This window comes from Neopelma chrysocephalum, unplaced genomic scaffold (assembly GCF_003984885.1).
Source record: "Neopelma chrysocephalum unplaced genomic scaffold, ASM398488v2 Primary Assembly neopelma1_376, whole genome shotgun sequence".
Taxonomy (NCBI): Eukaryota; Metazoa; Chordata; class Aves; order Passeriformes; family Pipridae; genus Neopelma; species Neopelma chrysocephalum.
In genome coordinates this window covers 541367-554274 of record NW_020898040.1, presented here as the reverse complement: position 1 = coordinate 554274, position 12908 = coordinate 541367, and the positions used below count along the sequence as shown (strand labels likewise).

The 12908-nt window shown below is 55.1% G+C and overlaps 1 protein-coding gene across 3 annotated transcripts in view; it reads right to left on the bottom strand.

The window, feature by feature from the left end:
• The window catches only part of OSBP2 (oxysterol binding protein 2), a 102581-nt gene that overhangs the window by 29717 nt on the left and 59956 nt on the right, over nucleotides 1-12908 (bottom strand). The gene's annotated exons all lie outside the window — the stretch shown is intronic.

Below are 12908 nucleotides of genomic sequence, written 5' to 3'. Positions count from 1 at the left end.
CCTCCCAGGGACCTCCTGCCTCCTCCCAGGGACCTCCTGCCTCCTCCTCCCCTGCAGTTCTGCAGGGGCCGGGGCCACCACAGCCCCCTGGAGCAGAGCTGGTGTGGGATAGCAATGTGGGACATCACACAGGGCCCCAGGAGGCATCAGTGGGGTCCTGTGGCCGCCACCGGGATCTGGATCAGGTTTGAGTGATGGGGGTGGCACGTGCTGGTGCCACCACGCCCCAAAACTCCCTTTCCATGCACACCAGAGTGGATCTGCCCTGCACTGGGAGCAAACCCCACGGGGGCTCTGCAAGCTCTGCTCTGGGCAGGGTAAAGAGTTTCACCCAAGGGAAAGATCACAAAGACACCAAGGAGAGTTACAGCTGTTACCCAAAACCACCACCACGTCCTCTGAGGGCAGAAAACTCCACAATCAGCATCTCAGCTACAGCACAAATGGTTATTCTGCAACTCCAGAACACTGGGGCGACTTAAAACCAGGAAACCAACCCAAACCCACGCAGTGGGTGGAACACGGCACTTCTGATCGCTCCAGTGCTCCCCTGGGCACACAGAACCACCCAAGGCAAACACAGAGTGAGAGTGGAGCAGGTGCTGCACAGGGTCTGTGCCCTATCCTTATGTTCAAAGTTTAGCCAAGGGTTCTCCAGGCGCTCCCAAAACCCACTAAGGCAGCGGAGAGGGGAGCAGCCCCTTCCTGTCCCCTCCCTCCATCATCTGTTCCTGGATTTTGGAGAGAAAGGAACCAGCAAAACATGGCTGCACTTTCTCTGCCAGGTCTGGGGGTGCCAGGGGGATGAGGACATTCCCTGAGTCAGCCAGGCACGGAGCTCAGGAATGGCTCCAGTTTACAGGAGGGGCAGCACATCCCCTTTCTGGGCTACAAGGAAAGGAGGAAACCCGTGATTCTCTGGCAGGTGGGTGTTTGGTTTCTATTCCTGACTCATTGATAAGAGCTTTGGAAATGCTGTGGATACTGAGAGGGATGTTCAGCCATCACTCAGGCTGAATCACAGCTAAGGAAAGGAGAGGAAGTGATCCTTCCACTCCTGTGTTCCAAAGGCAAGAGCTGGAGTGATCTGGATAATGTAACAGAGGAAGCAGCAGCAGAGCTGCACCAGGGCTCGTGGCACCCAGGACAGATGTGATGGGACAGGGAGGCACAGCCCAGGGACAAGGCTGATCCTCCACAGCAGGATCGACCCCGCTGCCCAAGGACAACGGGAGAAGAAAACTGCCCAGAGAAGCTGTGGCTGCCTCACCCCTGGAAGTGTCCAAGGTCAGGCTGGATGGGGCTTGGAGCAACCTAGGACAGTGGAAGGTGTCCCTGCCCATGGCAAGGGGTGGAACAAGATGAGCTTTAAGGTCCTTTCCAGCCCAAACCATTCTGGGATTCTGAGATTCTACGAAAAACAGAGGAAACAGAGCACGGAGCAAACCATGAGCAGCTCATGAAGCACCAGGGCAGCATTTCCCAATGTCACCATTTGGTCCATCTGCAACCCAGCCCAGAGCATCCACAGCTCAGAGCTCTGACAAGCACGAGAAGCAGCTGTTGGAGCCAGGAGAGAAAGCGGCCACCAAGGACAAAGGACAGTGAGAGCACCCAGGGGAAGCAGCCAAGAGCCTCCCGAGGAAGGCGAGCTGCCAGCTGGGGTGTTGGGAGCAGGACCAGCTCCCACCCACAGCCCGGGGAGCTGCTGAGCTTGGACAGGGGAACAGCCCCACTCCCAGGGACAGGACCAGCATTTTGGGAATGGCACCAGGGAAGTGTCTGGCACAGCTGGAAGTGACAGGCAGGGGAAGGGGAATGGGAACAGGCAGAATTCAAAGGGTTCCATCCCAAGAGGGTGCACAGAGGCCCCATAGCCACAGCACAGGCTCACACCACGGGAACCTTGTACAGGCCAACTCCAAAAGATCTGGCAAGAAAATCAAAGCCACTTTTCCACCAGTACAGACAGCAACCAAAACCTCCCCAAGGTTCACTTTCTGCTTCAAACGTTCCAAGTATTCCCACGGCACCTTTCATCCCGGGGCACACAAAGGCACTGGGTCCCTGGCAGTGTGTACACATTCCCTGGGCTTTGAATACTGTCTTTGTACCTGTCCTGAGCTGGTGCATCCAAGGACACACCACACCCTGCGGAGCCTCCTCACTGGGAGAGGGACACAGGGCTGCTCCTGCTGCTCCAAGCTGTGTCCCTGGGGCTTTCCAGGGCAGTCCCAGGCAGAGGTTCACAGAATCCCAGGATATGCTGAGCTGGAAGGGACCCTCAAGGATCATCCAGTCCAACCCCTGGCCCTGCACAGGCCCAGCCCCAAGAGTCACCCCCTGGGCCCCAGAGCATCATCCAAACCCTCCTGGAGCTCTGGCAGCCTTGGGGCTGTGCCCACTGCCCTGGGGAGCCTGGGCAGTGCCCAACCAGCCTCTAGGGGAAGAACCTTTTCCTCTGGCCTTACACAAAATGCCTCCCCAAAGTCCTGGCTCCTGTGGGCTCTTGGTGCTCTGTACTTTCTGGAGCAAAGCCTGGATCACTTTGCCCAGGTGCAATCCATGACCACAGCCCAGAGATTTTTCATAGAATCACAGAATATCCTGAGCTGGAAGGGACCAACAAGGATCATCCTGGCCCACTCCTGGCCCTGCACAGACACCCCAACAATCCCACCCTGTCCCTCAGAGCGTTGTCCAAACCCTCCTGGAGCTCTGACAGCCTTGTCAGCCTGCTGACAAGGGGGCAGGGTACTGCCCTGTTCAGTGCCCATCATTAAAACACTCTGACACAGGGATGGCACAGCACGGGGTTGGACGGGCTCCCTCCCTTGCCAGGACATTACTTCCTGCCCATTGATCGAGGCTGTGGGAACAATCCCTGCCCGAGTGCTCAGCTCGAGGCAGGAACACAATGTGTCCCAATTTTTTATCACTGTGCAGAATTATATAAACGCCTCAAAGCCCAGGAAAAGGGGGGAAGGAACCTGGGTCAGCCCCTGGCAGCCACGGTGCTGCTCGTTCCAGTTGAGTGGGCTGAGCTGAACATCCCCACGAGCTCCTGCTGCCCCAAAGCCACTGCTGTGGCCATGTCAGGATCCTGGCAGGGTGGGCAGCAGGATCCCACCTCCCTCCTCCTGCCTGGGCAATTAGAATCATATAATCATGAAGTGGTTTTGGCTGGAAGGGACATTAAAGCTCATCCCATTTCACCCCTCTGCCATGGGCAGGGACACCTTCCACCAGACCAGGTTGCTCCAAGCCCCGTCCAACCTGGCCTGGGACACTTCCAGGGTGTGGAGGAATGGGGTGTCAGCCCCTTGCTGAGGGTGCAGGAGATCCCCAGAACAGGCTCTTCCTCCGTACCAACAGCCCCTGTGCCCAGGACCAATTCATAATATAAATAAATATACTTATATAAAAATATCCATAGAATATCTCAAGAAACATAATTTGCTGCAATTATCTCAAATCAAGGCACGGGAAGAAGGAAATTCAATGTCACAGCTATAGTCAAATCAGAGTAAGTGAAAGCAGAAATGATCCCACAGAGCACCCAAAGCTCCTCCTGCCATCCCCCCAAGGCAGAGCGCCGACACCAGCTCAGGAGATGGGCTTCCATCATTTTCCTGGGAGCTCGAGGGAGAACTGGCCAAATCCCAAATCCATAGAAACACAAGCCCTTCTGGCTCCTCAAGCAGCAGCCTCTCAGCTCTGCATTGCTCCGGTCCAGCAGCCCCGAGGGGAGCCCTGCTCCCACCACGTCACCTCCACCAGCTCTCCACCAGGACAACCAGTGCAACAGGAACATTCCTGCTGGTCCCTGTGACACAGCACAGGACAAGCTTGTCTGGGGGCTGACATCCCTTCCTTCCCCATCTGGCGGTGGATGGTCCCCAGGAAAGCTGCTCTGCATCACGTGAAGGTCAGAAAAGACCTCCAAGATCATCCTTTGACCAACCTTCGCACAGGACACATCGAGTCCTGCAGTTACAGCTGAAGATTATCCATGAAGGGCTGGAGGAGAGAGCAGCAGAAATATTTATCCTTATTGCTCAGGATGAGGGATTCACTCATCCAGAAAGGTGGAAGAGCCACAAGCCTCTGCCTGGAGGTCTTCACTTGGAGCCCGGCCAAACGCCTCAGCACTGGGGATCCTGACCTTATTCCAGCCTTTGTATCAACTCAGCCAGGGAAAAAACAGATTTGGCTTTGCTAGGGCTGGGAAAACACCCTGAAGTTCAGGAAATACCCACACAGAGAAAGACAGAGAGAGTCTGTCCAGGGCTCCTCATTCAAGGACAGACCACAGAGGATTTGCAGGAGCAAAACTGAAACAGTCCCAGCAAAGGCACAGCACTGGGACTTCAACCCAAATGGGGGTTCCTAAGCACACTCATTCAAGACCACAAAACCTCTTGGAAGCTGGAAAAATACATACTCCTAAATACTTGGGAGTCAGGGAGTGGGGAAACATGACTCCCACGGGGCAATGGTGAGGGACACCCAGCAGACTCTGCTCCAACACTCCCAGCACTCCAGCGAGTGCATCCCAAACCACAGTGAGAGTTAGGGATGGCTTTGAAGGGGGGTTACAACACATGCAGGGCATGAGGAGGAACCAAAAGTAGGGCAGTGAGGACCTGCTGAGATGGAGGATGCTCAGGTGCTGCAGTGTGTGCAGGGAAGGGAACGGAGCTGGGAAGGGGCTGGAGCAGCAGGAGCAGCTGAGGGAGCTGGGGGGGCTCAGCCTGGAGCAAAGGAGGCTCAGGGGGGACCTTCTGGCTCTGCAACCCCCTGACAGGAGGGGGGAGCTGGGGGGGTCGGGCTCTGCTCCCAGGGAACAAGGGACAGGAGGAGAGGGAACGGCCTCCAGCTGTGCCAGAGGAGGGTCAGGTTGGATATTGGGAAAATTCCTTCATGGAAAGGACCGTCCAGCCCTGGCACAGCTGCCCAGGACAGGGGTGGAGTCCCCATCCCTGGGGGGATTTCAAAGCCCTGTGGACGTGGCACTTGGGGACGTGGGTCAGTGGTGGCCTTGGCAGAGCTGGGGATGGTTGGACTCGATGATCTCAGAGGGCTTTTCCAACCCCAACGATTCTGTGATTCTATTTTATGCTCTGTGCCCATTGTCTCTGATGCCACCCTTACACCTTCCCCAGTTTGGCCCTCTTTGGATCCTCAGCTCCCAGCAGCTCCTAAAGCCCATTAAACCAACCCCCACGAGCTGGGCAGGGCCAAAGCAGACCAGGACTGTGTGTCTGGGACCAGCAAAGAGCTGGGAGACACTGCAGGAGCCAGGAAGGCCTCTCTGCTCCTCCATGTAGGGAAGATCCTCCTGGGACACAAATACTACTTTAATCCATGTTTTCCAGCCATGTACAGCCCCCAGCACACCCTGTCCCTGCACAGGGAAGGGGCCTGGTGATGGATCCCCTCCTCCCATGCAGCAGGACAGAGGTGCTCCCGCCCGACCCTCCCGGTGCTCTGGCAGCAGCTCTGCCATCTTTCCATGGAAAAAAGATCCTCCCTAAAGCAGCAAACCCTCAGGAGTGTGGTAGGGGGGCTCCCAGCCCAGTGTCTCCCTGTGCTGGGATGCAGGTGCCCCTGGATCCCATCGGGAAGCAGCTCATCCCCAGCTCAGGAGCCTCACCCCAGCTCACCCCGCTCGGCACCAGCCAGGTTTGTGCCAGGTTCAGAATGAAAGGCACACATTCAGCAGGAATTCCTGTCACTCTTCCCCAGGGAACAAAAGCTCCTCAAGAAAACAAACATGAAAGGCTGGCAGCAAAAATTTGACAACAAATCGCCCTGTTCCCCTTGCTCCTGTGCCGTGGATGAGGCAGCCCAGCCCCCACGGCATCCCTGCCATTCCCAAACCCAGTGTGCCCTGGAAACCTCCCCGTGCCCACTGATGGCACACAGGGACCACCAACGATTTGAGCCCATCCCTCTCTCCATCCTGCACCCGAGCTTTGCCCTGACTGTGCTCGGGGCTCCACCTCAGTGCCACCCTCTCTGTGCCACCCTCTCCGTGCCACCCTCCCCGGGCGATGCCGGCCGGACCCGGGGCCAGAGGCAGCTTTGAGCTGAGCCTGTGTGTGTGTGAGGTGCCACCCTGACCCAAACCCAAACCTGCCCCTCTTCCCTCTGCCATGAGACACGTGTGGCACAACAGGGCTGGCCCCAGGCACCACAGTAACCCACATAAGAGCCACCGAGGGCTGCAGAACCCTCCTCCTCCTCCTCCTCATTCTCCTTCTCCTCCTCCTGTCCTGCTCCCCCCCCCTTGCACTGGGAAGGCCCCACAAATGCAGCTGCTGCTCCCCCACCTCCTCACGATGCACTCGGGCAACATCTGCAACCAAGGGCTCAAACCCCACAGACACAAACACCGGCAACAGCAGCTTCCCATAAATCCCCTCTCCGGGAACACACACAGAGCTCGTGTTTCACACCTCCACCCCCCAGCTCCAGGTGCCCCGAGCCGAGCCCCTTCATCCCCCTCACACTTTCCCTGGACTCGGGATGACTCCCAGCGATCCGAGTGGTGCTGGTTTGTAGGGCACTGGCAGGCAGCGTTGCCATGGGAACAGGCAGCCTCACCGTAAACTGGGGAGATTATTTTTGGAGCTGTGATGCAATTTAATCTATGGAAAATGGATCTGCAGCCACAGGCCATAAGCCTCCGCGGGCTGGTTTCTCAGCCCAGGAGCAACACAAAACCTCAGTGCCTGGAGCAGTGTCCCACAGGAAGGCCACGAAGGCAGGAACTCCCTTTACAGGCCAGTTTTCCATCTCAAATCTTCCCTCAGATAAATACTTCCCCTTGCCTGCAATTTCTCTGGAGCTGGTGGGACAACACCACAGCTCCTCTATGCCGGGGACACGCCAGGGCTTTGCCCTGCAGCCCACGGGGGATCCCAGGGACATGGAACCCACTGGAGGGACCACAACACTGAGCTCCCACCCCAAAATCACCAGGGAGACCTGGAGCAACCCCAGGGTGCTGCTGCTCCCGGCCGGGCTGTTTTGGTGCTGCCCCGGGATGAGTGGAGCTGGGAGGAGCCTTTTCAGGGATAAACCAGGAAGAGGTGAAGGGATCGAAGGGTTCAGCATTAGAGTTTTTACTACAAAATTCCCGAACTGCATCTGGAGTCTGGCTGTGATGTCTCCAAAGCACCACAGCTCTCCAACCCCACACCACCACTGGGGCAGGCAGTTCATCCCTGCTCACCTTCCTCTCCAAGGCCAGCACAGCTCTCCTCTTCCTACATCCCTCATCTTCCCACATCCCTCATCTTCCTACATCCCTCACCTTCCTACATCCCTCACCTTCCTACATCCCTCACCTTCCTACATCCCTCACCTTCCGTCTCCTCCCTGTGAGTGGAAAACCTTCCCAAGTATCCTCACTTTCAGCAACAGTCCTCATCCTTCCTACATCACCCTGAATTTCTCCCCAAGCCTCCTGCACACTGAGCCGCTCTCCCACCACTCCACTGGAGCCTCTGGAGCCTCCCAAGGCAGGGCTGGCCCTGTGCTGGAAATTAGATCTGCCTTTCAGCTGAAATGAGCTGACAGTGGGGCTGGAAGTGCAGGATTCATACTGCAGCAGTGAGGCCAAGCCAGAGTCCCCAGGGAAAGCCCTAATGGAACAGAGGGAGTGCTGATGACTTGAATTCAAACACTATTCCCGGGCTCTCCCAAAGCCACCGGGGCAGTGCCACTGGGACATCTCAGCAGCTGCCACTTTCCCTCTCAGCAGCCAGACCTGCACAGCAGCCACTGGGGAGCTGAGCTCAGCACCATCCAAGTTCCCAGCCCACAGCAGCCCCAGGACACCGTGGTTGTTCCCAAAGTCCCCAGAACAAGCTGTCTTAGGGTGCCCAAGGGCCACACCACCAGCACGGCACACGCTGCACCTCCATCTTCTCAGCTCCACCTCTCGTGTGCTTTCCCCTGCCTTTCCCCACACCTGGCTGGGAGTGTTGTACCTACAACGAGGAAAAATATCCCCCTGATCTGGTAAAAGCCTTCATTCCTCCCACAGGCAGAGTGGAGGAGGTCCCTGAGGACATCCAGAATCAAATCCAGCTCCTGCTGTGGCCGTCCCAAACTCCAAGGCCTTGCTCCTCACAGCAACCACCACAGAAACCAATCCCACTTCCTTTGCAGATCCCCTGTTTATCCCAGCACCAACCAAGGGTTTGATTCAGAATCATCAGCCCTTCCTGTATGGAATTCTCTGGATCTCTGGGATACTCAGCTCACCCGTCATCTCTCAACCAGAGCAATTTCCACGTTGGCTCTTGCAGACACATCTGCTTTCATCACTTTTAATCGCTATGAATATTAAATGGGAGCAGGGATCTATATTTAATATCCTTGCCTGGCTGCCAGGGAGATGGATGGGGTTTTATACCAGCTGCAGATGCAGGCACAGGCGGAATTCTGGTGGTTATAAAGAATTACACTGGGAATTAATCATCAAAATAGTACGGAAAATAATCATTCATAAATCATTCCAAATCCGGGTGAGCGCTCAGCAATTACCACTGGCCTGGCAGGGCTGCTGCTTCTCCCTGCTAATGCAAAGGGAAAGCAGCTCAGGCAAATGGAAGCCTAAAAATAGGGAAAATTGGCTGCTCGTGACAAGCTGGGACATTTCCTGAAGTGGGAGCGGGTGGAGGGTGCGGCCAAGGCAGGAGGACCCCAACCTGGTCATGGGGCTCCTCAACCCAGAGCTCAAAGACCACTGCTCCTAAAGAAACATCCCATAAGGTTCACCTGAGATTTGTAATGACTCTGGAGAGAAGTGAAATGAGTAAGTTCTGCAGAAATTTAAGTCCAAAGACTTGCCTGGTGAGACCCCTGTTGGTACAAGGTTGTGCAGGGGGTCGGATCAGAGACCTCCAGACCTGAGTTACTCCAGGATTCTACACCGAGAGCAACTTTGTCACTTGTAATTAGAGCTTTTGGGTGAAAAAACAGGTTAATATGAACCTGCAATAACAGAAATTCAACACACCAATCTGATTAAAAATCCACAGGGAAAATTCCCCCAGTGTGGGCAGCAGGGCAGGGGGAATTCTGCCCCTTTACCCCCCTCAGCTGAGACCCCCCTGCAGAGCTGCTCCAGCCCTGGGGAACAGCACAGGGAGGATGTGGAGCTGCTGGAGAGAGTCCAGAGGAGGCCCCGGAGATGCTGCCAGGGCTGGAGCCCCTCTGCTCTGGAGCCAGGCTGGGAGAGCTGGGGGGGTTCACCTGGACAAGAGAAGGCTCCAGGGAGAGCTGAGACCCCCTTCCAGGGCCTAAAGGGGCTCCAGGAGAGCTGGAGAGGGACTGGGGACAAGGGATGGAGGGACAGGACACAGGGAATGGCTTCCCACTGCCAGAGGGCAGGGATAGATGGGAGATTGGGAAGGAATTCCTCCCTGTGAGGGTGGGGAGGCCCTGGCACAGGTTGCCCAGAGGAGCTGTGGCTGCCCCTGGATCCCTGGAAGTGTCCAAGGCCAGGTTGGACGGGGCTTGGAGCAACCTGGGCTGGTGGAAGGTGTCCCTGCCCATGGCAGGGGGTGGAATGAGATGGTCCCTTTATGGTCCCTTCCAACCCAAACCAATCTGGGATTATGTGATCCTTTGTTTCTTAAAGGAAATCAGCCAGACAAAAACACGGTGTTACAGCTGGGAATGTGTCCAAGGGAGCCCAAACCAAAGGGGCCAAGGTGCCTCCTTGGAGGGAACGATGCTCCTGAGAGGAGGCTGCCCAAGGAACTCCCTCCAAAACACCAGGAAGTTGATGCAAACAAAGAGGACACTAAAATGGGAGCAGACTCAGCAGCAGCACCCACCAGCCTCCATGGAACAAGTGTTTGCCCTGGCACAAGCAGACCCTACCCAAGATTGTCCTTCCATGCTGCAGGAACATCCATGGACCTCATTTCCAAGAAAAACCCGCACCAGGTTCCATTTCCAGGATTCAGGTGGCAGGGAAACATTTGCCCCCTTCCAGCACAGAACCACACAGGAGCCCTAAGCTCTGGAAATTCTTCCTGCTCAAGCTCTCCTTGCCATAAGGGTTTTGGAACCATGGAACCACACCAGGGATGGATTCTGCCCCACTTGATGTTGTCAGCTTCCCTTCCTATAAAATCCATATTAAAACACAGCCTGAATGCAGTGGACATCCCAGTCCATTAACATATGTAAAGAACCTCTTGTTTCCTGGAAGAAAAGCAGTGGGAAAGCACAAAGCAGTTCCATTCCCATTACTGCAGCATTCCCAGTCCAGCTATTGAACATCTTATTGCTGCAATTACTAAATGCTGATGTTCCTGGTCAATAATCCTCAGCAGCAAATGCTGCACTTCATCTGGACTGCAGGCATGCACTCCCCAGCATGGGATCTGCCCATCACCCAAACACCTGAACACCTCCACAAAGATGGGAAATCAGGAACACACCACAAGGCAGGGTTTAAACTCCAAATAAGAGGGACACACTGGAGAAATGGAGATGAAATGCAGGACATGAGCAACACAAGATTCCACGAGGCACCAGTGGAGAGACCCAACCCAACGGGCCCTGGGCAGCACAGAAGGAGCCAAAGGTCAAGGCTAATTATAAATCCAATACAAATGACAATGGAACTTGTAAAAGTGAGCTAAAAAAGGCAAAGAAATTCAGGGTTAAAGGAACACAGAAGTCATGTCTGAGACACAAGGTAATTTCTGGTAAGTCCTGTGGCTGGTTTGGGATCCTGCACTCCCAGGCAGATGTGCACCAGGAAAAGGCACCCCTGAGGATGGCACTGGGGCTGGGAAACACATCCCACAGGGGAGAGTGGCTGGAAGGACAGTGTTTGGCAGAAGTGGGAGGAAGTCACCTGGAGACATACTGACAGTCCACAAACCTGAGATCACTTGGGAAGGGAACCTGGAAAAAGAGCAGCTCCAGAGGGGCAGCTTGGGACACACAGAGCCCTGCAGAGGTGGAGAGTGTCCTTGTGTCCCTCAGGGCAGGAAAGACACTGAGGAGCTGAAGGGAACAGAGCTGGGAAGGGACTGGAGCAGCAGGAGCAGCTGAGGGAGCTGGGGGGGCTCAGCCTGGAGAAAAGGAGGCTCAGGGGGGACCTTCTGGCTCTGCAACCCCCTGACAGGAGGGGGGAGCTGGGGGGGGGTCGGGCTCTGGTCCCAGGGAACAAGGGACAGGAGGAGAGGGAACAGCCTCCAGCTGTGCCAGGGGAGGGTCAGGTTGGATATTGGGAAAATCCCTTCATAGAAAGGACTGTCCAGCCCTGGCACAGCTGCCCAGGGCAGGGGTGGAGTCCCCATCCCTGGGGGGATTTCAAAGCTGTGTGGATGTGGCACTTGGGGACATGGGTCAGTGGTGGCCTTGGCAGTGCTGGGGAAGGGTTGGACTTGATGGTCTCAGAGGGCTTTTCTCACCTAAAAAACATTCAGTGATTCTATATATACCTATATAAAAATATATATATATAATATATATTATATATATTATATATATTATATATATTATATATATTATATATATGTGGGATGAAACACAGCCAGGCATCAGTGCTGGTTCCACAAGTCCTTCCAGAGGATTTCTTCACAACCTTTCCAAAACTCTTCTCAGGAGGAGTCAGGAGAGCTTTGCAAGATGCCAGTTCACTGGCTTTTGGAGGAGGTGGAGCGTTGGTGGTTGGTTTTTTGCCCTGTCCTTTGACTACAACACTCTGCTCTCTTGTTCCATTGGAATAAAAAGTTTGGCAGCACCAGGAGGAGTCCAGAGCCAGCTCCCAAACCTGCTAAACTGGAGTGTCAGGGACTGAAGGGCAGAGCTGGCAGGGAACACGAGTGGAGACAAAATAAGCCCAGCTGATGCTTTTGTGGGAGCACTGGAGAGTCACAGTTAGTCCTGCTGGACACGGCCAAATGTCCTTCCTGTCCCCTGCAGCCACTTCTGATTCACAGCGAGAAAAAATACCGAGGGGAAGGTGTGATTACAGGGAAACAATGGCTCATTAGCAGATAATTGGGGGCTCAGCAGCACAGCTCACTGCCAGGAAAGAAAATAAAAAAATATAAAATAATGGTTTGATAAAAATAGAAACTCTTCATTATCCAGCTCAGAACAGCAACAACACACCAAGTACCAACCTCCAGGAAGGAGCAGCCCGGGGTGCACGTGAGCTCAGGAACAGGGACCTGCAGGGACAGTGACTGCTGCTATTCCCACCTGCAAACCTGCTTCCCTGCCAGGGATCCTTTGGAAAAGGCCTGGACTGGCCCCACTGGCAGGAGGCAACCACACAACCTCAGTGCCTGCAGCATCACCTCCTGCTCCTCCTTTCCTTGGCAAGCCCAGGATCCCAGCACATCCAGCTGGAGAGACTGGAGGGATCAGTGGGAGCATTTCCAAGGGTGCTACTTGTCAGTGGATCACAGAATCACAGCATTGCAGGATGGTCTGGATTGGAAGGGACCTTAGAGATCACCCAGTTCCACCCCCTGCCATGGGCAGGGACACCTTCCACTAGCCCAGGTTGCTCCAAGCCCTGTCCAGCCTGGCTTTGGACACTTCCAGGGATCCAGGGGTAGCCACAGCTTCTCTGGGCAACCTGGGCCAGGGCCTCACTGCCCTCATCCTAAACATTCCTTCCTTATATTTAACTGGAGGATGTCCCATCTGCAGACAGAACCTGTTCCCTCTTTGCACCTTTAACAATCACAGGTTTTCGTGCCAAAATTCCATTGATGAATCACTTAAGGAGTCTGCTGAGCACAGAGACCTCCCCAGCTGTCAGAGGATCAAACCATGGGCCGCACACCAGGATGGCTCTGTCGGCTCCCTGGGTGTTGCTCTGCATTAAATTAAACTAAATCAAAGCAGACAGT